Raw genomic sequence first — 26,299 nt, forward strand, 5'->3', positions numbered from 1 at the left:
GGAAACATAGAAGCATAGAAATTAAGTGCAGGAGTAGGCCATTCGGCCCTTCGAGCCTGCACCACCATTCAATATGATCATGGCTGATCATCCAACTCAGTATCCTGTACCTGCCTTCTCTCCATACCCCCTGATCCCTTTAGCCACAAGAGCCACATCTAACTCCCTCTTAAATATAAACAATGAACTGGCCTCAACTACCTTCTGCGGCAGAGAGTTCCAGAGACTCACCACTATCTGTGTGAAAAATGTTTTCCTCATCTCAGTACTAAAGGATTTCCCCTTTATCCTTAAACTGTGAGCCGCTTGTCCTGGACTTCCCCAACATCGGGAACAATCTTCCTGCATCAGACAAATGCAATTCAGGACTTTTCACTTCTCAAGCAAAGTCAGAAAGACGGTTAGTGAAAAATTCGAATAATCGCTGAGCGTTCAGATGATGTGCGCGCCTCCTGCACCAAAGGGGGGGGGGGGAGCGTGTGTCGTCACACACAAAGATCTTGTAGCGGAGAGCTCCGCTATAAGATCTTTGGTCACACACTATGCACGCGCCTCCACAAACAGATGAGCGTCTTCTTGAATGGAGAGCGCGTGGCTGCCTCCACAAACAGTCACACACACTGTGGACCTGCCCCCACAAAAAATATATTTGTGTGGAAGGGGAGGAGGAGGGTGGAGAGGGAGAGGGGGAGGGGGGGGGTGGGGGAGGAGAGGATGGGGGAGAGAGGTGAAGGGGGGGGGAGGAGGGGTTGGAGCGGGCGTGCATGAGAGAAGAGAGGGCAGAGAGAGAGAGAGAGAGGCTGGTACAACAACAAAAAACCTGGATAAACTCAGCGGGTGCAGCAGCATCTATGGACTGAAGGAAAAGGGCAACGGTTTTGGCCGAAACCCCTTCTTCCGGGTTTCGCTCCATAGATGCTGCCGCACCCGCTGAGTTTATCCAGGTTTTTTTATGTCTACCTTCGATTTTCCAGCATCTGTAGTTCCTTCTTAAAGACAGAGATTGTGCACGGTAAGGGAATGAGGAGGGAGAGGGGGACGAGTGTGGAGGGAGGGGGAGAGTGGGATGGGAGGGGGAGAAGGGTGGGGGGAGAGAGGGGAAAGAGTGTGGGGGGGGAGGGGGGGTCTAAGCTATAACAGTAAATTAAACATTGTCACTAATGCCAGTGTGTTGTAGAGTAATCCCTGCTGATGTGCTGGAACACAAAGAAGGACCCCATGAATCAACTAACCCACTTCAGCAGGGAGCAGCTTTCTTGCACTTTAATCGACCTCGCAGCACTTTCTTCAGCTTTTTTTATGCTTTTCCCACTAAATACGATGAACCTGCTGCAAGTTTCCACGACATTTATTCCACAGATCAACACACCAGTAAAACAGGCATCTGTGAAGCTCCCTCAGCCATTTTGTGTGCTAGCCTGAAACAAAGCGCATCATTGGCCAACTGGCAGACAACTCAATGTTAAACGTGCTTTGATTGGACTAAAAAATTCCCGACATTTTTCCCGTTTTTCTGAGTTTCAGTGGTGATTTTTATAAATATTTTTACACAATATGTGAAAACTTCATGTAGTTTGGTGACTTGGGTCACGAAACTGCAGAATAAAGCTCCTCGGCCCACAGCCTAGTCTCTGTACTCCCTCTATGTCAACAATGTCTTTGAGCATTGGGCATTGTGACATCACACGATGGAACGTTCACCAGGGACTGGGGCTCCTGCAAAGGCATATGTAAATGGATCCATTCCGATTGGACATATGTGTGCATTGGGCATTGTGCCATCACACAATGGAACGTTCACCAGGGGCTGGGGCTGGGGCTGGTGCTGCTTCTATGGGTGTGAAGCCAGTTTATTTTTGAAATAGTGTGGGGGGGGGGGGTGAAGGATTTGATTAAAAACGTGTACTTAAACACGACAAAATGTAATGAGGTGCGGATACTTAGAAAGAAAAGTGAAATCTCTACCGAAATGGAAAAGATGTCGGCGATTCTGCGTCTGGTTTCGGAGTTGCAGGGAATCAAAGGAAGAAAGGCGGTCGACAGCCGTACATGTAAATGGATCCATTCCGATTGGACATCTGCGAGCATCGGGCATTGTGACATCACACGATGGAACGAATTGAAAGGCAGAAAGGCAGCCGGACGGCAGTCGGACGGATGGGACGAGAGTTTTATATATTAACTAGACCTAGTGCAGACCCGTTGGGTCTGTTTCCCCAACGGCGTTTGCGGGGGGGGGGGGGGGTGAGAATAGGGGAGGGAGGGGCTGGGGCTGGTGCTGCTTCTATGGGTGTGAAGCCAGTTTATTTTTGAAATATTGGGGGGGGGGGGGGGGAGAAGGATTTGATTAAAAACGTGCACTTAAACACGACGAAATGTAATGAGGTGCGGATACTTAGAAAGAAAAGTGAAATCTCTACCGAAATGGAAAAGACGTCGGCGATTCTGCGTCTGGTTTCGGAGTTGCAGGGAATCAAAGGAAGAAATGCGGCCGGAAGCCGTCCATGTAAATGGATCCATTCCGATTGGACGTCGGCGATTCTGCTTTCCCCCTTATCCTTAAACTTTGACCCCTTGTTCTGGTCGTCCCCAACATTCGGAACAATTTTTTTTGCATCTAGCCCGTCCAACCCCTTAAGAATTGTATACGTTTCTATAAGATACCCCCTTAATCTTCTAAAATCTATGGTGATTCTATGCTGATTCTATGGGTGAGAAGCCAGTTTAGTTTTGAAATATTGGGGGGGGGGGAAGGATTTGATTAAAACGTGTACTTAAATACGACGAAATGTAATGAGGTGCGGATACTTAGAAAGAAAAGTGAAATCTCTACCGAAATGGAAAAGACGTCGGCGATTCTGCGTCTGGTTTCGGAGTTGCAGGGAATCAAAGGAAGAAATGCGGCCGGAAGCCGTCCATGTAAATGGATCCATTCCGATTGGACGTCTGCGAGCATCGGGCATTGCGATTGGACATCTGCGAGCATCGGGCATTGTGACATCGCACGGCGGGAACGAATCGAAAGGCAGAAAGGGATCTGGACGCCAGCCGGACGGATGGGACGAGAGTTTTATTAACTAGACCAAGTGCAGACCCGTTGGGTCTGTTTCCCCAACGGCGTTTTACGGGGGGGGGGGGGGGGGGGGGGGCTGCGGCATCAAACTCACATTAACCACCCCCCAAACACACAGGTGGGGGGAGGGGGGATGTGAAGAGGGGAGGGAGGGGAGAGGAGGTGGAGGAAACGAGACAGATTTGGGAGGGAAAGGAGAGCGGGGTAGGGGGTGAGAGAGGGGGATGGGGAGAGAGATGTGGGGGAGGGGGAAGATGGGGAGGTAGGGGAGGAGGGAGGGAGGGGGAGAGGGGTGGGGGAGAGAGGGGAAAGAGTGGGGAGGGAGAGTGGAGGGGGAAGGGGGAGAGGTGGAAGAGTGGGGAGGGAGGTGGAGAGGGGTAGGGGGAGTGATGGAAGAGGGACAGAGGGGTAGGAGGAAGGGGGCGGGTGGAGAGAGGGAAGGGGGTGGCATAGAGAGGGAAGGGGGTGGGGGAGAGGGATGGGTGGGAGAGGGAGAGGGGTGAGGAGAGGGAAACATAGAACCATTGAAATTAAGTGCAGGAGTAGGCCATTCGGCCCTTCGAGCCTGCACCACCATTCAATATGATCGTGGCTGATCATTCAACTCAGTATCCTGTACCTGCCTTCTCTCCATACCCCCTGATCCCTTTAGCCACAAGGGCCACATCTAACTCCCTCTTAAATACAGCCAATGAACAGGCCTCAACTACCTTCTGTGCCAGTGAATTCCAGAGATTCACCACTCTCTGTGTGAAAAATGTTTTTCTCATCTCGGTCCTAAAAGATTTACCCCTTATCCTTAAACTGTGACCCCTTGTTCTGGACTTCCCCAACATCTGGAACAATCTTCCTGCATCTAGCCTGTCCAACCCCTTAAGAATGTTGTACGTTTCTATAAGATACCCCCTCAATCTTCTAAATTCTAGCATGTACAAGCCGAGTCTATCCAGTCTTTCGTCATATGAAAGTCCTGACATCCCAGGAATCAGTCTGGTGAACCTTCTCTGTACTCCCTCTATGGCAACAATGTATTTGAACATTGGGCATTGTGACATCACACGATGGAACGTTGACCAAGTGCTTGTGCTCCTGCAAAGGCATATGTAAATGAATCCATTCCGATTGGACATCTGTGAGCATCGGGCATTGTGACATCACACGATGGAACGTTCACCAGGGGCTGGGGCTGGTGCTGCTTCTATGGGTGAGAAGCCAGTTTATTTTTGAAATATTGGGGGGAGGGGGGGTGGAGAAGGATGTGATTAAAAACGTGCACTTAAACACGACGAAATGTAATGAGGAGCGGATATTTAGAAAGAAAAGTGAAATCTCTACCGAAATGGAAAAGATGTCGGTGATTCTGCTTTCCCCCTTATCCTTAAACTTTGACCCCTTGTTCTGGTCTTCCCCAACATCCGGAACAATTTTTTTTGCATCTAGCCCGTCCAACCCCTTAAGAATTGTATACGTTTCTATAAGATACCCCCTTAATCTTCTAAAATCTAGCGAGTACAAGGCGAGTCTATCCAGTCTTTCTTCATATGAAAATCCTGACATCCCAGGAATCAGTCTGGTGAACCTTCTCTGTACTCCCTCTCTATGGCAACGATGTCTTTGAGCATTGGGCATTGTGACATCACACGATGGAACGTTCACCATTGGCTGGGGCTCCTGCATAGGCATATGTAAATGAATCCATTCCGATTGGACATATGTGAACATCGGGCATTGTGACATCACACGATGGAACGTTCAGCAGGGGCTGGGGCTGGTGCTGATTCTATGGGTGAGAAGCCAGTTTAGTTTTGAAATATTGTGGGGGGGAGGGGGGGAAGGATTTGATTAAAAACGTGTACTTAAACACGACAAAATGTAATGAGGGGCGGATACTTAGAAAGAAAAGTGAAATCTCTACCGAAATGGAAAAGATGTCGACGATTCTGCGTCTGGTTTCGGAGTTGCAGGGAATCAAAGGAAGAAATGCGGCCGGAAGCCGTACATGTAAATGGATCCATTCTGATTGGACGTCTGCGAGCGTCGGGCATTGCGATTGGACATCTGCGAGCATCGGGCATTGTGACATCGCACGGCAGGAACGAATCAAAAGGCAGAAAGGGATCCGGACGCCAGCCGGACGGATGGGACGAGAGTTTTATATATTAATAGATAGATAGATAGATAGAATAGAAGATAGATAGATAGATAGATAGATAGATAGATAGATAGATAGATAGATAGATAGATATGATCAGCAACCTTCAAGGATGGTTTTGAGTTGAATTTTATAGGGAATTTCTGCAAATGACTCAAATTTTCATCATGGTGTAAATCAAGCCATTCAATAATCTAGCGCACCTCAAGAGGACGACATCTCAGTTGAAATGGAAAAATTAAAAAATAACAAAGTTAAAACAGATTTCCTGTCTGATTATTGCATACCCAAATCCGTCTCTAAAGTTTGTTGTTTGATCACAACACATTGTTTTAAAGTAGGCAATGATGATTATAGCACCAACTTTTTTTAAATTTAAAAGTTGATCAGAGCAGGTCTATGAACTTTTCAGAGGGTGTGTGGTGGATAATGTATTAATCCTCTACAAATGTTAAGCAACATTTTGTGGCCCATATTGTGTTGGTGTGATGACAGCTGTCACAGATATGGAAGGTGATACTTCATCCCTGTCAGCGCCATCTGTTCTCGTTTCCACCACATATGTGAAATGCACGTCTGCCAAACAAATGACAGCTTATCTCCTCATATATTTGTCAATGCATTTCATGTTCTAGTTTTTTTTTATCCTGGCGCCGTTGCTAACTTGAGGTCTTTCCGATGTATGTCAAGCATAGATCCAGCAAAATAAAATTGGATAATGTTTTGTTTAACAATTAGTAAAAGTAGTAAATCGCCTCAATATTATGGTCACAATATTGAACAAAATTCTACACCAGGCAGCTGGTGATGGTTTAAAAAAGGTGGTTTGTAGAAGATGACTTTTTTAAGAAAGTGGCAGTACAATGTCAAAGGTCAGGGCTGTTTAAAGGGACAAAACTGCAGGATCACTGATATTTTGCAATCTTGTAATGTTGGAAGAAGTTAAAGCAATTGTGGTGGGCTTGACAAGTTTGCTTGAATGGACATTGGGGAAGAGATTACGGAGGGGTTTTAAAGTAGTGCAGAGCCAACGTATATCAGCTAGCAGGAGAATGAGTGAGTGAAGAGAACTTGATACATTATAGGGTAGAAGCACCAGGACTCTTGCGTTGAGTGCACGTGAGTGACCAGCCAGGAGATCCTTATGGGCCTGCAATTTTATTTGGGCAACTACATGCCCCTGTCACAAAATTTTCAACATGTTGAAAATTTTTCGCCGACAGTGGCAACAATTTTTGCTGCCGTAGGTTGACGTAGGTGTTGTCGTAGGTTGTTGCCAAGTGTCGTGGGTGAATTCCATTAAAACTAAAGTGTCGCCTAAGTGGGACAGGCCCTTTAGAATCATAGTTTTCATGTAACAAAGCACGGATGGGAGGTTTTGGAAGAAGAGGGCTGAGGCAGAGGCAGCCTTGCACCTGTAAAAGCCGCCTGTCTAGCTGAAGAGAGGATTTGGGTGATAAAGATCATAAATTAATCACACAATTTCCCTCGGGTGATGAATAAAGTTTTATCGTATCGTGCTATCTGGTTTTAGCCTCGCCCATATATTATATAGTATTTTGAGACAGAGTGCCACAGCAGGAATCAAAGATGATGGCTTTGGTCTTGGCAAGATACAACATAGGATCAGAAGATGTAGAATCCTTGTGGGTAAAGTTAAGAAACTGCAAGGGTAAAAAAAACCCTGATGGAAGTTATATACAGACCTCCAAATAGTGGTCAGGATGTAGTGTACAAATTATATCTTGAAATATAAAAGGTATGTAAGAAAGGCAATTTTACAGAGGTCATGGGGGGTTTCAATAGGAAAGTACGGTAGGCATGGGCGGCACGGTGTCATAGCGGTGGAGCTTCTGCCTTACAGCTCCAGAGACCCGGGCTCGATCTTGACAATGGCTGTTTGTCTGTGCGGAGTTTGTACGTTCTCCCCATGACCTGCGTGCGTTTTCTCCAAGATCTTCGGTTTCCTCCCACACTCCAAAGACGTACAGGTTTGTAGGTTAATTAGCTTGGTAAATTGTCCCTAGTGTGTGTAGGATAGTATAAGTGTTTGGACTCAGCGGGCTGAAGAGCCTGCTTCTGCACTGTATCTCTAAACTAAACTAAAGTAGACTGGGAAAATCAGCATGGTACTATGTCCCAAGAAAAATAATTTGTAGAATGCCTACAAGAGGGCTTGTGGTCGAGCCCATGAGAGAAAAGGCAATTTTGTGGAGTTGATGTTGTGCAATGAAATATTCTTGATTGGGGAGTTTAAGGTGGAGGAACCTTCAGGAGGCAGTGATCACAATATGACAGGATTCAACCTGCAGTGTGAGGGAGAAGCTGAAATTGGATGTATTGGTATTACTGTTGAATAAAGGTAACTACATAGAGGCGTGAGAGAGGAGTTGACTAAAGTTGATTGGAAGGGCACCCCAGCAGAAATGACAGTAAAGCCGCAAGGGCTGGAGTTTCTGGGAATAATTTGGAAAACTCTGCCCTCTGGTTCACAACTCTCCCATTTCTGGAAACATCCTTTCCACTTCCACTCTATCTAGGCCTTTTGTTATCCAGTAGGTTTCAATGAGAATCCGCCCTCATCCGTCTAAACTCCAGCGAGGACAGAGCCAGAACCATCAAATGCTCCTCATACATAAACCCATTCATCCCCAGGATCATTCTTGTAAACCATCTCTGACCCCCTCCAACAGGTACACATCCTTCCTCCGATATGGGGCTTGTATACAAAAACAGGGATGTAATGCTGAGGCTCAGTAAGGCGTTGGTGAGGCCATGTTTGGAATATTGTGAGCAATTTTGGGCACCATATCTGAGGAAGGACATGCTGGCTCTGGAGAGGGTCCAGAGGATTACAAGAATGATCCCAGGAATGACTTGGGTTTACTTACGATGAGCGTTTGTCGGCACTGGGCCTGTGCTCGATGGAGTTCAGAAGAATGAGGGGGGGGGGAACCTCATTGTACATACAGAATAGTGAAAGGCTTGGATAGAGTGGATGTGGAGAGTATGTTTCCACTAGTGGGGGAGTCTAGGACGAGAGGTCATAGCCTCAGAATTAAAGGACGTTCTTTTAGGAAGGAGAGGAGGAAATTTCTGTAGCCAGAGGTGAACCTGTTGAATTATTTGCCACAGAAGGCTGTAGAGGCCGTCAGTTGATATTTTTAAGGCAGAGAAAGACCGATTTTTGATTAGTTCAGGTGTCAGAGGTTATGGGGAGAAGGAAAGGGAATGGGGTTTGGAGGGAGAGAGAGATCAGCCATGATTGAATGGCGGAGTGGACTTGATGGGCCAAATGGCCTAATTCCACTCCATCACATGACCGTATGACCTTATCCAGGGAATGCAACAAGTGTGATTTATGTTTCTATTGGTCACGACAAACGTACTAATTTGAAAAGGGAACCTTTGATTTCTGTCTCCCGGGTCATGGATGAGTGTTGGAACATCTACATCCTCCTCCTACAGTGGTAAAGAGAAAAAAACTGGAATGTGAACCATCCCAGTCACTCCTGCGCAATGTCCTTGGAGTTTCAAGACGTCAGTTGCAAAACCCTGACAACAGGACAGAGGTTAGAAATAGTCCTTAAATGAAGCAGCAACACAATTTTATTGATAGCAGCCTTTATGTTCTGGAGAATTGATCATCATTTGGCTCATCTAAGCAATCCTTAATTACAACAGGTGACTTTTTGTGTCACGTTTACTGGTTTAGACCAAGTGTGTGCAAGATCAATTTCCAACTATGGCACAATGTAAGAGGAAGCGAAGATTTCAAGAGGGAGGAAGGTTTCCTTTGTAGATATTTACAGAAAAAACTCCAACATATTGAGATTTTTTCATGTGGTTTCCCCACCCACTTATTGCCTCCGACTCTTTCCGATGAGCACAACAGCATGTAAAGTACTTGTAAAGAATGTCGTACAAATGTCTGAAGGATGCCGTAAACATGTTGTTTGCGTTGTTCTTAATCCATAGAATGTTGAGTTATCTTTCTGACTTTTACATGTGCAAATCTTGCTTCCCAATGTACAAGACGACCAATAGTAAACTGATGCTGAGCAGTGCAGGTTAGAATTGCAGAAATAACTGGAAACAAAAAGGCTTTTAACCGTAAGCACCAAACACATAAGGGCAGACCAGCGGCAGCCTCCTTAGTATTTTAAAATGTGCTAACCTTAAAAGCATAAAAGGTTTCAGTAACATCAATTGACAGACTTATGTAGGTCACATCAAAAGAGATCAGGAACCAAAATGAGGCACAAAACCATTAACATTGGACATATGAGCCTTTTCAGACAAACAATTTCTCTCTGCTATTGATCTCTGGTGGATCAATGAAATGTTGCTAAGTGGGTCCTGTGAAAACCTCATTGGCTGAAAAGCTTCATGCAATGATAAAATTGTGCATTTCATATAGCATAATATGTCACAACATGACATAGGAGGAACTATTTAAAGCACATGTCCATATGTGGTTGAGGAAATTACATTGTATTGTTCACTAACTGAAACATTGGCTATGTATTTATTTTCTTGCTAAAATGCTTTGAAGCTGAAGTTCAAAGAGCTTTTTATGCCATGGGTTGTCATAAAAATCAGTTTTTGTTTTACAGAGGCTTGTGATTTTCACACCATTGGAAATATTAGTATGTTAATATTGGTCCTTAGTCCAGGTGCCTTGGAAACCTTGGTCGGCATGTCAAATTGGGTTGAATGGCCCGAGTGATCATTGCATGACTATGAATCTAAGCCCCAACGCATTTTAGAGCTTTCATTCGATGCTGCATTCACTAAAAGCACCACATACTTGATGGGCGTGGTGCAATGGACGTTTAATTCTTCATCGTCTCAGGCAATCTCTCATGATTAAAGGGCCTGTCCCACGAGCATGCGACCTGCATGCGGCAAGCGCGACCTAAAGGGCCTGTCCCACGAGCATGTGACTGCATACGGCAAGCACGACCAAACCAGAAGCAGGAGCCGCGCGAAGGTCGAGTGAAGTCCGCGCGTGATGTACGACGTCGAGGCGGCTGCGGGCCGGCAGGCCGTTGCCGCGCGGAATTTTTGAAGACGGTCAGTTTTTCGGAGTATCGCGCGATGTCGGGACCAGCTCCGCACAACTCCATACGGCTTCGGCGATCGAAGTGGGACCGGCCCTGCGAGGCCGTACGGCTCAAGCGACCACGTTAGGTCACGCTTGCCGCATGGAGTCGCATGCTCGTGGGACAGGCCCCTTAGGCCGCGCTTGCCGCATGGAGTCGCATGCTTGTGGGACAGGCCCTTTAGGATAACTTGATTTCATTCTGGTTCCAAGGTGACCAAAGAGACAGTGTAGACCAGCAGACACCCACAAAGGTAGGAGATGCCAGCTATGTGATATAGGTGGGCATGGGAGATAAACGGCCATTCCTGGGTAACTTCAGCATGAGAGTGGGAAAAGCTTATGCAAAGTTTACAAACTCAGCGAACTCTAGACAAACGGCTCTGAGCAAGGTCTTGACATAACCGACACCCCTTTTCTGTCAGAGACATAAGCACGACATCTCGCCTGCTTTCACACCAGCTGCAGATGAAGGAAGAGATTGCTGCATTTCAAACTGATTCCGTTCAGTATGTGTGCACCACTTTGAGACATTTCTGTGAAATATGAAAAGATTCTCTCAACCTCACCCCCATTTGTAGGTGGTAGAACAATGGCAATGTGGAACATGTTCTCCAGGCTTACATTATATGTTGAAATTAACAGGTCTGTGTGTGTGAGAGTGAGAACTTCAGACCTACATTTTTCTGATGCATATTGGCAAATAACAATAGGAAGAAACTGTGTTTAAATATTGACATTTCTAATTGACCGGTTTAAATATTGTACTTATTTTTTAAAGCTAATTAAAACATTTAAATCGTCATGCACAACTTGAATGATGCAATTTTAAATCATTATCGTTTCATTAAATGTGTCATGAGATTAATTCAGGAGAGCTTGGTTTTATGATTTATTTAATGTTCTTGGGCTCATGATATTTCACAGGAGTGAGGAATTTTAGGTTATTTGATAAACATTTGGCTTACAATTGTTAAACTTGCTGAGCACTTATGCAATCATAAAAAATTAGCATCTGCCGTAGAGTCATGAAGCCATACAGCATGGAAACAGGCTATTCAGCCCAACTTGCCCACGCCAACCAACATGTCCCATCTGCACTAGTCCTACCTGCTGCACTTGTCCCATAACCCTCTAAACCTATCCTATCCATGTACCTGTCAAAACAGTGACGAGACAGTGACCTTTGCACGAGACAGTGACCTTTGCTCTATTCTGACACATTCTATCCGTAGTTTGAAAAAAAAAACATTCATTATTCATCTTGGTAAAATGTCCATGATTGTTTTCTTATTCTATGCGGATCTTTTAAAGTACATTTTCTGACCCTCGCAACCCTGCACCTCGCCCCATAAATCTTGAGTAAGGGTGGCCAATGACAGTCCATTGTTTGGATGTTATCCCTTGAGAACTAGTGACGTTTCTGATTTGTGCACACCTCACTGCCTTTTTATCTCTCTGCTCCTCAAACACTTAAAGACAACACCTTTTGGAACTGGATTCGTTTGGTGAAACTCCTCATCAAAAGTGAAGCTATTGTGCGTTGCTCACAGGTTGTTTCAAATATGCTGAGAGTGATATTCACAGCCCTTAATAATGGAAAAACACCTCGCTGCTCAAACTACAACTGATTTATTTTAAAAAAATACTAACATTTTTATCCCAGAAATCCCGAAGATATGATTCATGCCCCCAAATAGCACAAGTCTGTAGTCATTAGTGAGGGGTGTAGACAGAATGTCAAATAAATGATTGCTGGTGATTTGACAGGTCATCTGTTTTCCCTGATGGAGTTGCTTGGCCTCAGTTCAAATCTTGACAAAGAGTCCTAATTTTCATTATCACGGTTCCATAGGTAGTGGCAGACGGATGATGATAATGCAATTAATTGTGGATTAGCACTAATTCTGGAACACGCTCTAAAACATCTCTCCAAGAGCAATTGAAATACAAACCTTCTCTGGTTTTGACATTCAGAGATTCCAAACTGAAGGTCATATTTTTGGAAAAAGCTTAAGCATTTTCAGTCTGGTCGAATATGTCGCTAACAAGATGAGATACAGCGTGCAATGTTAAATAAATAATATAATTAGAGCATCATGATGACCAGCTCTTTTGAAACACACATAACTCGTATTAGGCGTATAGTCATTGTAACTGAGTCAAAATGTTATATTGTAACTTTATATAACCTAGGATTACACTATAAAAGATTCATGGAATAACCAACAGGGAAGAAGTGGATCATAATTATACAGAATAACGATTTTTAAAATGTATATTTAATGAAAGCAATATAAATATGATGATGCCTGATGCTACGTCCAGAATTGCCAACTCTAAAATAATTTTGCTTCGTCTCTCGTTCTTCTACTTGTAAACTAGAGGTCATTGAGAATTTGTTTTAGACTTTAAAGACTTTAGAGATACAGTGTGGAAACAGGCCCTTCGGCCCATCGTGTACATGCCGACCAGCAATCACCCGTGCACTAGCACTATCCCACACACTAGTGACAACTTCCCTTGACACCTCTTCTGAATAGGATTACCATTTGTGTTGACTGTTGCAATAGACAATAGGTGCAGGATTAGCCATTCAGCCCTTCAAGCCAGCACCGCCATTCAATGTGATCATGGCTGATCATCCACTATCAGTACCCCGTTCCTGCCTTCTCACCATATCCCTTAATTCTGCTATCCCTAAGAGCTCTATCTAACTCTCTCTTGAAAGCATCCAGAGAACCAGCCTCTACTGCCCTCTGAGGCAGAGAATTCCACACACTCACAACTCTCTGTGTGAAAAAGTTTTTCTTCATTTCCATTCTAAATGGCTTACCACTTATTCTTAAACTATGGACCCTGGTCTGGACTCCCCCAACATTGGGAACATATTTCCTGCCACTATTGTGTCCAAACCCTTAATAATCTTATATGTTTCAATAAGATCCCCTCTTATCCTTCTAAATTCCAGCGTATACAAGCCCAGCCGCTCCAATCCATCAACATATGACAGTCCCGCCATCCCAGGAATTCACCTCATGAACCTACGCTGCACTCCCTCAATAGCAAGAATGTCCTTCGTCAAGTTTGGAGACCTCACATTTATCCGCATTAAACTGCATCTGCCATGCATCTGCCCACTCACCTAACCTGTCCAAGTCACCCTGCATCCTCATATCATCCTCCTCACAGTTCACACTGCTACCCAGCTTTGTGTCATCTGCAAATTTGCTAATGTTACTTTTAATCCCTTCATCCAAATCATTGATATATATTGTAAATAGCTGTGGTCCCAGCACCGAGCCTTGCGGTACCCCACTAGTCACTGCCTGCCATTCTGAAAGGGACCCGTTAATTCCTACTCTTTGTTTCCTGTCTGCCAATCAATTATATAACCATGTCAGCATCCTACCCCCAATACCATGTGTTTTAATTTTGCCCATTAATCTCCTATGTGGGACCTTATCAAATGCTTTCTGAAAGTCCAGATACACCACATCCACTGGCTCTCCCTTGTCCATTATCTTGGTAACATTCTCAAAAAATTCCAGAAGATTAGTCAAGCATGTTTTCCCCTTTTGTAAATCCATGCTGATTCGGACCGATCCTGCTACTGCTATCTAAATGTGCCGCTATTTATCTTTTGAAAGATGGATTGACTCCAGCATCTTCCCCATCACTGATGTCAGGCTAACTGACCTATAATTCCCTGTTTTCTCTCTCCCACCTTCCTTAAAAAGTGGGATAACATTAGCCCCCCCCCCCCCCCCCCCCCCCATCCACAGGAACTGATCCTGAATCTATAGAACATTGGAAAATGATCACCAATGCGTCCACGATTTCTAGAGCCACTTCCTTAAGTTACCTGGGATGCAGACCATCAGGCCCTGGGGATTTATCAGCCTTCAGTCCCATCGGTCTACCCAACACCATTTCCTGCCTAATGTGAACCTCCTTCAGTTCCTCCGCCACCCTAGATCCTCTGGCCACTAGTTGCTATTTGTGTTTACTGATGAGAAAAGTGTGTAATGTTTTGATTCAAAGAGTGAGTGACATCCTCGAAAATGTACTTCAACTGAAGAAAAGTTGATGCTAAATCAGGTTGGGCAGAATCACCTGTGGTATTATAGGAGTAATTTGTTTCTGGAATCAGATTTCCACCAAGGAAACGTTACCCCTAACCCTATCACATCTTAAAATTCCAGTTTCGCTAGTTTAAACGATCTCTAAAATAAAACAAATGAGTGAACAATTTTCTGATTTTAAATGAACAGCTAGTATTATCGCTACTTAATTTTCATCTATTATTCACATAACCCTGGGATATCCAGAGCTGCGTTATAAAGTGCCTTTAATGTAATAAGGAGGGTTTCATTCAAATGTTGACATGTAGCTATGTAAAGAAAAAGATTGAGTCATATGATCTAATTACCCAGAGTAGGGGAATCAAGAACCAGAGAAAATGGATTTAAGGGTGAGAGGGGGAAGATTTGCTTGGAGGGGCAACGTTTCCACACAGTGGATGGTGGATGTATGGAACGAGCTACCAGAGGAGGTCATTGAGGCAGGTACTATAACAACACTTAAAATACGTTTGAATGGGTGCATGGCTTGGAAAGGTTTAGAGGGAGACAAAAGTGCTGGAGAAACTCAGCGGGTGCAGCAGCATCTATTGAGCGAAGGAAATAGGCAACGTTTCGGGCCGATACCCTTCTTCAGACTGATTTAGGTTTAGAGGGATATGGGCGAAATGCAAGTAGGCGGGACTAGAGTAGATGAGGCATCTTGGGCCGCACGATCAATTTGGACCAAAGGGCCTGTTTCCATACTGTGTGACTGGCTTAATGACTCTAAAGCTTGTAGATAGAAATGTATTTTAAGGAGAACAGTAATGTACGGAAGTAGAAAGGTTTAAAAGGGAATTGCTGAGCTTGGGGCCCTAGCAAGTAGAGGCACTGCCATCTGTGGGCTAGGACGGTGATCGAAAGCTCAGATATGAAAGAGCTATAAGTGGGAAGGTGGGGCAAGCCATGGAGAGAGCACTCCAGTGTGCTATCATTTGACTCATCAAGCAAATCGATGGCCATGCAAAAGTAAAGCTGCTGAATTTAGTAACAAATATTTATAGGTGATGTGCCTGTATGGAGAGCTGGTTTATTGTTTTTCAGCACTGATATCTGTAAATATTTGCACCCAGCCTGTTATATAAGCTCAGACTGTGCACAAGACTAAAATCGTGGTCAGATTACTTTGTGGCTTATTTAATGCATTTAGCATCTTTGGTGAAAGTCAATAATAAATTCCATTAAATTGAATCAATAGTTCATTAGGTATTGATCCTCAGCAAATAACATGCAGGTCAAGTTTCCATTCTGGATCCCATCTACATACACAAGTTATAGGAGCAGAATTAGACCATTCGGCCCATCCAGTCTACTCCACCATTCAATCATTTCCCTCTCAACCCTATTTTCCTGCCTTCTCCCCGTAACCTCATGACACCCTTACTAGTCAAGAATCTGTCAATCCGCCCCTTAAAAATATCCGTTGACGGCCTCCACAACCATCTGTGGTAATGAATTCCACAGATTCACCACCCTCTGACTAAAGAAATTCCTCCTCATCTCCTTTCTAAAGGTACGTCCTTTTATTCTGAGACTATGGCCTCTTAACCAAGACTGGACCACATGTGGAAACATCCTCTCCGCATCCACTCTATCCAGGCCTTTCACTATTTGGTAAGTTGCAATGAGGTTCACACTTATAGAATGTAGAGATACAGCATGGAGGCAGGGCTTTGGGCCCATTGTGTCCATACTCACTATCAGTCACATTCTATGTTTTCCCATTTGCATGTTATGCGACTTCCTTGGTTATTTTGCATATTATATATAAAAAAACTTTATGCACAATTTGACTTCTAAATATTATCTGACGATTAAACTGTTATAGTGTGTAACATTGAGGTTATTGGTTAATTGTTAACCTGTAGATCTTGGTTCTTTACTGTGATTTATCTGATTTGTGGTAAAAAGCAGATATGTAACATTCAAACTATTCCTGTTGCATTCAAAATATTTTGAATACCTAATTTTGGTTTTCCTAAGGCTAACAGGCATTTTGGATAGAGTAGACCAAGTTTCTCTCTCCCAGAAATTGCCTGATAAATCAAAGTTGAAATTGGAAATGTTATTGGTACCAACAGTGAGAATGACTTTGATTATGGCAGAGGGGTGGGAGATTGCAACCGCCACGTGGTCCACCCTGTTTCGACAAATGGATTCAACCTGGCATGCACAAACAGAAGATCAAACGGAACAAGTTGTCTTACAACTTTAGGGTGTGCACGCCATACGCAAGAAGAAGATTATGGCAGAAGCCTATGCAAAAACAGTGTGATTACTGTATTATACAATGTATCGCAAAGGGAACACAGGACCAGGAATAAGATCATCAACCCTCACGCCTGTATTTGCACTCCATTGGGCCTTGGCTGATCTGTATCTGAACACTCAGCCCACCACTGGCACATATCCTTTCCCTTGACACATGTTTCCTAGATAAATCTATTGCATTGACTTAATTGATTAGAGTATTTCTGGTCATTTTTTCTTATTTCCAATGTCCATTGTATTTCACTTTAAAATCAATTTACCCTGTTCCTGAAAGCTGCATTTATCCCCTGAATTTTACAGCTGTTTGTGGAAATATTTTATGTTGTACTACTCTTAAATGGGGGGGGGGGTTGTTCCCCACTTACAGGATAGTTCCACTTCTGCTGAGACCAAAAATAGGGCAGGGGTTAAAAATCTAGCTTGGATCATAGAAACATAGAAAATAGGTGCAGGAGTAGGCCATTCGGCCCTTTGAGCCATTCAATGTGATCATGGCTGATCATCCAAAATCAGTACCCCGTTTCTGCTTTCTCCCCATATCCCTTGATTCTGTCAACCCTAAGAGCTATATGTAACTCTTTTGAAAACATCCAGTGAATTGGCCTCCACAGCCTTTCGTGGCAGAGAATTCCACAGATTTGCAACTCTCTGGGTGAAAAAGTTTTTCCTCATCTCTGTTCTAAATGGCCTACCCCTTATTCTTAAACTATGACCCGTGGTACTGGACTCTCCCAACATTGGGAACATTTTTCCTGCATCTAGCTTGTCTAATCCCTTAATTTGATATGTTTCTACTATGATCCCCTCTCATCTTTCTAAATTCCAGTGACTATCCCAGTCGATCCATTCTTTCATCATATGTCAGTCCCGCCATCCCGGGAATTAACCTGGTGAACCTACGCTGCACTCCCCCAAAAGCAAGATCGACTGCAGGATTTGTCAGGCTGTTCAAATAATTCAGCCAAACTTTAAAATTCTGCCTTTGAGAAATTGGCAGAACTAATTACTTGTCATAACATTAAAATCAGCTAATGGACCAACCTTTTTTCCCCCAAGTTCAAAGACTGTATGCCCAGAACACATTTAAATAAAAGGGGCACCCAAAAGACATCATCAACTGAAGTTGCTCAATAAAGTAATCTAAAAGCGAAGCTTGTTTATATATCACAGGAACAGACCCTTCGGCCCACAGTGCCTGTGTTGAATATGTTGACAAGTTAAACCCTTGCCCATATTTCTAACTTATCTATATCCTGCATTGTCCTGGGACAGCATTTCCTCGTTGTGCACAACTCCAATTTTGTTGTCATCTGCAAAACTTACTAAGTACCCCATCTACCTTTTATGTCAGTGTTGTTCATATATATATATATCATAAATAACATGTGTACCAGCATAGATCATTGTGGATCCCAGCAGAACACCATGGATCCCTGGTCATACATCTCGTTTGGGACAGCAAGGCGGTGCAGAGGTAGAATTGTTGCCTTACAGCACCAGAGATCCGAGTTCAACCCTGACTATGGGCGCTGTCTGTACGGAGTTTGTATGTTCTTCCCGTGACATAGTGCCAGTCCTGAACTCTGATCAACTGGTCTTTAAACAACTCCCACATGTCTTATGTGGACGCATCCAATTACAGCTGCTCCCAATTTACTCTCTAGCTCCTGCCTAATAATATTGTAATCTACATTACCTCAATTTAGCACCCTCCCCAAGGTCCACATTTATCCTATTCATAACTATCATAACTAATAATCAAATTGTTTCAAGCAAGTTTTATTTTAGATTGGGCCTTTTGGCAGCAATTCTCAATGACCTTTCAAGTCTCTGCTTTCTGTCGCTCTTTTTAAAATCACCATATTGAAAACAAAAGCAGGGCTAAATATTTATGACTTAATATGTTGAATTTGGAACCAAATTGTTTCCTGCTTAAATTAGGTCATATTGAGAGTAATTCGTATTTGTAAAAAAAAAAATCATGTACTCCTTCAAAAATGAAATAGGCTGCGCTTTGTTTTTCTGACATTGCACATTAATTAATGCGTTAATTTGCATCGGCTGTAAATGGGTATGACAAGAAAAATATCATGCTGGTATTGTAGTTGTGTGATTTGTGGATAGCTGTATGATAAGTACGTGTGCATGTGTGGATAGCTGTATGATAAGTACTCTGGATAGCAAGGTCAGGATGTGGAGGGTTCTGGTTGGCTTCACACGAGACAGAATTCACATACTTCCCAGACAATGGTCAGAGACCAGACTTATGGCAGACCATCTCCAATTTATCTGTTCTTTTGTTCTTGCCCTGTGGTGAGCTTTTGTCTAGAATTATCAGAATATCAGGAAACAGACTGAGCCAATTACCACCGCTCAGTTCCAAGTGATGGTCATCAGAAAATCTGGTACTATTGTGCATGTGTCTGGCTTTGGGATACAAGGTACATGTGTGAAAAGTTCTTTGAAAAAAACATAAGCATTCAGATTCCTCCTATTCAAATGTAAGACCTTCTGTTGTGATTGTTTGGTGTTATGTCCTCAGTGTAAATTTAAATATTTAATTCTCCTCCTCGCACTGCCTACTTATATTCATTAAATATACATTTTCCAGGTTTGAGTAGGTTCCTTCAGCTAGGTCTGCTTTCATATTTATAATCATGATCTAATTCAACTACATAATTCTTCCCTGCTGTACATCACAATTCAGTCCAATTACCTTGTTAAGATTCTTTAATCCACTTTGCATTTACTGTAACAGTGACTGAATATCCATTGAAGGTTTTCATATGGAGGCTGAAAAATGTAATGAAGATGTGAACAAGAAAATATACCACAGATCACTGCTGTTATATCACTGTTATCTGTATAATTGCCATCTGACTGAACTTTTCGCTACAATTGTAATGCCCTTTTTCTTATACCTAGCACTGCGCTGCATTGGCAGATTTAATTTGTGTTTTTTTTTAAATGGCTTGAAATTTCGTTGGACCTCATACCTCTGTTATTTGTTCCTCGAACACCTGCTTCCGTGAAAGTAGTATGGAGGAAAATGGCTGGAGAACTGTGATTTTAAAAAAAATTCAAATAGCATAGGATTTCTTTTATCCCTGAGAAGGTGTGTACAAGGGCAGCTCTATGCTGAAATAGACCAGCATTGTGGAAGTTAATGCAGCTTTCTGCTTTGTTCTCCATAACTCACCAGTTTAGAAGAGTTGCATGAGAAGATACTTGATTCCTGTCTGATTCTTGTCTGATTCCTACTCTGGTCTGCAGAATAGAGGGACAGCAAAATGATGAGGTTATCAAACAGGCAATTGCAAGCTTTTACCAAGGGCAACATTACTGTTTAGTTTAGAGATACTCCGAGTCCAGTTCAACCAACGATATCCGCACAATGACGCTATCCTGCACGCACTAGGGACGATTTACAGTTTTACTGAAGCCAATCAACCTGTTCGACTTTGGAGTGTGGGGGGAAGCCGGAGCACCCAGAGAAAGGCCACAGGGAGAACATACAAACTCTGTACAAATAGCACCCTTAGTTAGGATCGAACCAGGATCTCTGGCACTAAGGCAGCAACTCTACCGCTGTGCCACGGTGCTGGCGTTGTAATCTGCTTAGTTTTTTTTTTTTTTTTTAATATTTTATTTTATTATAAGTAAGTACAGTCATATGGCACCAAAGTGCCTAATATATATTTTCATAATACATTTTATGTACAACTTCTTTTTTGTTTTTTATTACACTGAAAAAAGATTAGAATAAGAAAAAGAAGTTAGATAGTAAAGGATAGAAAGATGTGAAATATATAGTGTGTGAAAAAAGAAAACGAGTAAATGAAGAAAGTTGAGAGATAGAATAGAGAAAAGAAAAGAAAAGAAAAAAAGAAAAGGAGATCATTATTTATAGTCTTGACCAACCCTCGTCCAGTCCTGAAACAGTTATTTTTTACAATTGTGTTGCACCATATGATTCCAAAAAAACGACGAATGGAGACCAACTCGTTATGAATTGGTCTGATTTATCCATTAGGAGGAATCGCATTTCCTCAAGATGAGCGGTGTCCAACATACTTGCAATCCACATTTTAAGCGTTGGTATTGATGTACCCTTCCAAAATTTAAGAATTAATTTTTTTGCTATTATTAAACCATAGTTAAGGAATAGATTTTGAGATGTATTCAATTTATTCCCATCTTCCATTACGCCAAATATAATCATTTCAGTATTTTTTTTTTAAACGTTTTCCTGCTACAAACCCCTCCCATTACACAAATGGAGAATGATTGTGGCATCAATAATTTCAGATTTTAATGGCTGGAAGGCTTTGAATGTTGGTTCAGGACAGAAGTGAAATGACATATGGTTGCAGCTGAAGGAGGAAATGGCATAACCAATAATCGTACTGCGCTGAAATTACCAGTGGAAAATTCTATAAAGTCGATGCAGCTTTATGGCTTGCAACATATTTCGAGGAATGAAAATGTTATGAAGTTTATCCAGTATAATCATTATATAGATCTTCCAAGGAAACATTACGTATTATAATAAGAGTTACTGAAAGAGTGCTTTGTTCTTGGGCATGCAGGGCAAGAGGTCAAATTGCTTCTACCTGTGCTGCACGTAGAATATAGAAGCTGGAATTGGCCATTCAGCCCTTCAAGGCTGGACTAGTAATTTAATGGAAAGACTGTACTTATCTACAGATATAGCCACCACAAATGGAAGATCCTCCTCTGGGCAACTGCCTGATCGTGGACCATATCAAAGACCACCACCCGAGATATATTTGCTGGTGGTTTCGTAAACATTTCTGCAAGAAATATCTGAAGATATGGTTTCAAAATGAGGTGATATTAAACATAACCACATTCCAACCGAACCATGTCATAGCGAGGTACATCTCTATCTTAGTACCATATTCCTGCTCCTCCCCTCATTCTCATCAATGCCATTTGCATCTAGAATGGTTTCTATCTCATTAAATATGTTAAGTAAATCAGCTTCTAGATACTTTTGTGGTAAAATATTCCATGGGTTCACCACCCTTTTAAAAGAAAAGTAAACTTTTTCAGATCTGTCCCATATCTCATGTGTTTAGTTTAGAAATACAGTGCGGAAATATGCCCTTTCGGCCCACCGGGTCCGCGCCGACCAGCGATCCCCGCACATTAACACTATCCTACACCCACTAAGGACAATATTTACATTTACCAAGCTAATTAACCTACATACCTGTTCGTCTTTGGAGTGTGGGAGGAAACCGAAGATCTCGGAGAAAACCCACGCAGGTCACGGGGAGAATGTACAAACTCCGTACAGACAGCACTCGTAGGCGGGATTGAACCCAGGTCTCCACTGCATTCGCTGTAAGGCAGCATCTCTACCGCAGCGCCACCGTGTCGCGTTGTGACTTGCACTTGTGATTCTGCATTCTAGGCACATCCTTCCCTCATCAGGTGTCCAGCCCAGTCAGGATCGGATAGTCTCATTCTTCTAAACTCTCATGAATCCAATCCGTCAACCTAATCCCTCTCCACACAGTGCTGATATGCTATCCCAGGAAACAGTCCAGTGAACCTTTCTGCACTCTCTTTGCCAAATATACAATTTCTCAAGGAAGGTGACCAGAACAGCATGCAGTATTCCAAGTATAGTTTCACCAAGTTCCTGTAAAATGTTACGAGAAATCCTTGTTTTTGTATCCATTCTCTTGCTATGAAAGCCAGCAACCATTTGCTTTCTCATCTGCTTGCTACACTTGTATCCTTCCTTTCAATTACGTCCAAGACTCTCAGTACATCAACTTTTTTACTCTATTTTCTTTAAAGATGCACAAATCAAAGTGGGGCATTGAAAAATCTATCATAGAGTCCTACAGTTAAACTCAAGGAAAATGATCTGTTGGCCTAACTAACCAAGACAATCCGGCTGCTGAACCAAGCTGGTCCCACTTGTCTGTAGCTGGCTCGTATCCTTGCAAACCTTTTCCTACCCATGTACATGTCCAACTACCTTGTAAGTTCCCTCAACTGTTCCTGTCTTCACCACTTCCTCTGGCAGCTTGTTCTATAAACACAGCGCCCTTTGTGTGGGAAAAATTGCCCCTTAGCTCCCTCTTTAGTTGTGTGTATCTGAGCCACTAGCGATTTTGTCACATCACCAAAATGTTTACAGCAATATACTGCCAACTTTAGGAAAGCAGCATTGCATAGATGTGTATTTGATCATTTGGCCTGTTGGGTTCCTGTAAAATTGATGGCAGTAGAAATTTTCAATCAATCTGGCCATCCTCGTATATTAAAAAAAAAAGATGCTGTTTTTCTGATTTGGCATATGTTGAATAATATTTATGACTGTTTTCTCTTCCTTTTTGAGACTCCAATATTTCAGTGCACTTGTTCTGCATGTTTTTTCCGATGCTTTGTGATGTGCTATAGTAACCTGAGGGGAAGGAATATTTATTTTCCTCACCTTATGGTGCTTAACTCTTACTGTTGACGCGTTAAATATTATAGTCAAACCTTACTCCACAAGGCTTCACATTTCCTCTGCTTCTTTAGTTTTTTTAGTTTAGAGATACAGCGTGGAAACGGGCCCTTCGTCCCACTGACCAGCGATCCCTGCACATAAGCAATATCCTATACACACACACACACTAGGGACAATTTACACTTGTACAAAGCCAATTTACCTACATACTTGTACCTCTTTGGAGTGTGGGAGGAAACCCCTGTGTGGTCACGGGGAAACCGTACAAACTCCGTACAGACAGCACCTGTAGTCGGGATCGAACCCGAGTCTCCGGTGCTGCAAGGGCTGTAAGGCAGCAACTTTACCGCTGCGCCACCGTGTTGCCCTTCTCTTTGTTCTCTTTGACTTGCACCCTGGGTCTCCTAACTGCAAAGCTGCACGTACAATTAAGCTGACTACAGTATCTAATTTTTCTTTGCTCTAGGACACTCTGATGGACTTATGAGTATAGATGTCTTTATGAGTCATTCAGGCTACTTTGGGCAATGGAACTCCATTCAAACCCCAGCAAGCCACTGCAACATGATGTTGCACCAGTAACACAAGTATTTCACTGTTCCTGGGTATCCTTGGTACATGCCAGTAAAGTATAATTAATTCATTGATTTATACATGCCTACAACGGGAAACAAACAGCCAGCATTTATCCTGAAACATTCCCACGCTAAATACATTACAGTGACCCTTGACCATGTCTTCAATTTGATCTTGGTGTTGGGGAGAGAAGGCAAAGATAAGAAGCTACTTCTTCTTGCTGTAAAGTTGAAGGCCACTGCCTTCACACCAGTCTACTCCATGCTGACTACTGCATCCTGTAATAGTTGAGAAACACTCATGCTCGGATGATTCACATACAGCAAAACCACATCTCCTTGGGGAATAGAAACCTAACAAATAACTGAATGTTATTACACATCAGTGGATTTCAGCAAACCTGTACAAAGTCAGATTGAGGGAAGGCATTTGCCCAAACGCTCAACCCATCATGACATTGACCAGTCATGGCACCGACTTGCCAATGAACAGTGAAAGTTCACGATGAAAGGAGTTCCAAAAATTGGAACAGCGTAAATGACCTCCTGAAAATTCTACCTAGACTGAGATCTTCCACAGAGGGCATGGCAGATGCTGAACTTAATAGAGATAGTAGCCACCTCCTCAAGTGGACAATCCATCATTGGACAACAGCTTAATAGTGGACTACATCGTAGACAATGACCCTGGACACACATTTGGTAACCAGCAATCACTGTACACTAGCTCTATTTTATCCCAATTTTGCATCTTGCACATTCTTAGCAATTTGCAGAAGCCAGGTCACCTACAAAACTGCACATCTTTGGAATGTGTGAGGAACCGGAGCACCTAGAGAAAAGCCACGCAGTCACAGGGAGGATGTACAAATGCCACACAAACAGGGCCCATTGTCAGGATCAAGCCCAGGTCTCTGACTCTGTGAGGCAGTAACTCTACTGCTGCACCACCATGCATTCCATTATTATCAAGTTAAATCAAGCTACATAGAAAAATTAAAATTGTAATCATTGTGATTGTGTTTTTTTTTATAAACATCATACGATATTGATCCTTGACAAAATTTAAATGAATTTGATATGATGAAATGACATTCGGAATAACATACCCAATTGACATAGATGGAATGCCTGAAAGTAAATGGATAGGGAGGAACTGCAGATGCTTTTTTATACCGAAGATGCACCAAATGCTGGAATAACTCACCAACTCAGGCAGTATCTCTGGAGAAAAGGAATAGGTGACATTTCGGATCAGAAGAAGGGTTCTGACCTGAAACGTCACCTTCTCTTTTTCGCCATACAAGCTGCCTGACCTGCTGAGTTATTCCAGCATTTTGTGTCTATCTTCACCTGAAAATAAATGTTTTATCCTTGGTCTGGAAGTGTACAAGGGCAGGGAAATCCCTTCAAATTGGATTTGCTCTCCCATTTAGATTCATTTCCCGCAGTGCCAATTCACTTTCCAATGTCATCTGATTGAAGCATAATACCTGAATAAAATGCTTCCAGTTTTTCCCCTGAGTGTAACTGTTTTAACTTTTTAAAAACTCAAAGCAGGAACGTTCATCAATCATATACAATAATTCCACAATGCATATGGATATTAATGCATTTCCATTTCGCTATCATAATTTTAAAGAAATAAAGAATCCCCTTTTTTTGGTTATTTAATTGTACTCTTTGGAAAAAGTACTGCGCTTGGCTTTGAGAGGTGAGTGTGGGTCCAAGCTGAACTGCAACTTGTGATTAGGGTTAGCAGCAGTAGATGCTCACTGGAAAAAAAAACATACCGGTCGAGCCCATTGTTATTCTTCACAGAAGTCAACATTAAAGTGATTGAATCTAATCCAAAATGGCTTTCACAGCTGCTGTTCTTATTATTCCTTCATCAATATCAGAAAAGCGAATAACAGACTTGCATGGCATTTCCTTTTATTTAGAAATGTTGGACATTCACTGCCCAGTAAGACAATCTCTACTGTTTTGTGATCTTCAGTCTAATAATCTGTTTTAAACAACCAGAGATTTGATCTGCAAATTGCAAAAACTGAACTGTGTCCATAATTCAGATGACGACCAGTAGGTTTGGAACTGATAGCGTCTCTGTGTTAATCTGTTGATATCTCATTGCACTTGCATAGGTAATACTTGCAATGCACTTTATACCACATGCTGTTCCTGAAATAATTAATTTCTTAAATTGGATAACACAAAGATGACACGGCTGTGGAGGCCAAGACTTTTGAGACTTTAGCCAAGTTTATTCAGAGTAGGACGTACCTTTAGAAAGGAGATAAGGAGTAACTTCTTTAGTCAGAGGGTGGTGAATCTGTGGAATTCATTGCCACAGATGACTGGAGGCCAAGTCATTGGGTAATTTTAAAGTGGAGATTGGCAGGTACTTGATGAGTAAGGGTGTCAAAGGTTACGGGGAGAAGGCAAGGGAATGGGGTTGAGAGGGAGAGATAAATCTGCCATGATTCAATGGCAGAGGAGACACAATG

At 42.7% G+C, this 26,299-nt stretch overlaps 1 protein-coding gene and 1 long non-coding RNA gene across 3 annotated transcripts in view; both read left to right on the forward strand.

The window, feature by feature from the left end:
- The window catches only part of gab2 (GRB2 associated binding protein 2), a 232,045-nt gene that overhangs the window by 79,073 nt on the left and 126,673 nt on the right, over positions 1-26,299 (forward strand). The window lies entirely within an intron of this gene.
- Positions 972-26,138, forward strand: LOC116974256. Its single transcript, XR_004412319.1, has 3 exons — positions 972-982; positions 8,234-8,333; positions 26,115-26,138. It is a non-coding gene; the product is annotated as an uncharacterized LOC116974256 (long non-coding RNA).

This window comes from Amblyraja radiata, chromosome 6, assembly GCF_010909765.2.
Source record: "Amblyraja radiata isolate CabotCenter1 chromosome 6, sAmbRad1.1.pri, whole genome shotgun sequence".
In the NCBI taxonomy this organism is placed as follows: Eukaryota; Metazoa; Chordata; class Chondrichthyes; order Rajiformes; family Rajidae; genus Amblyraja; species Amblyraja radiata.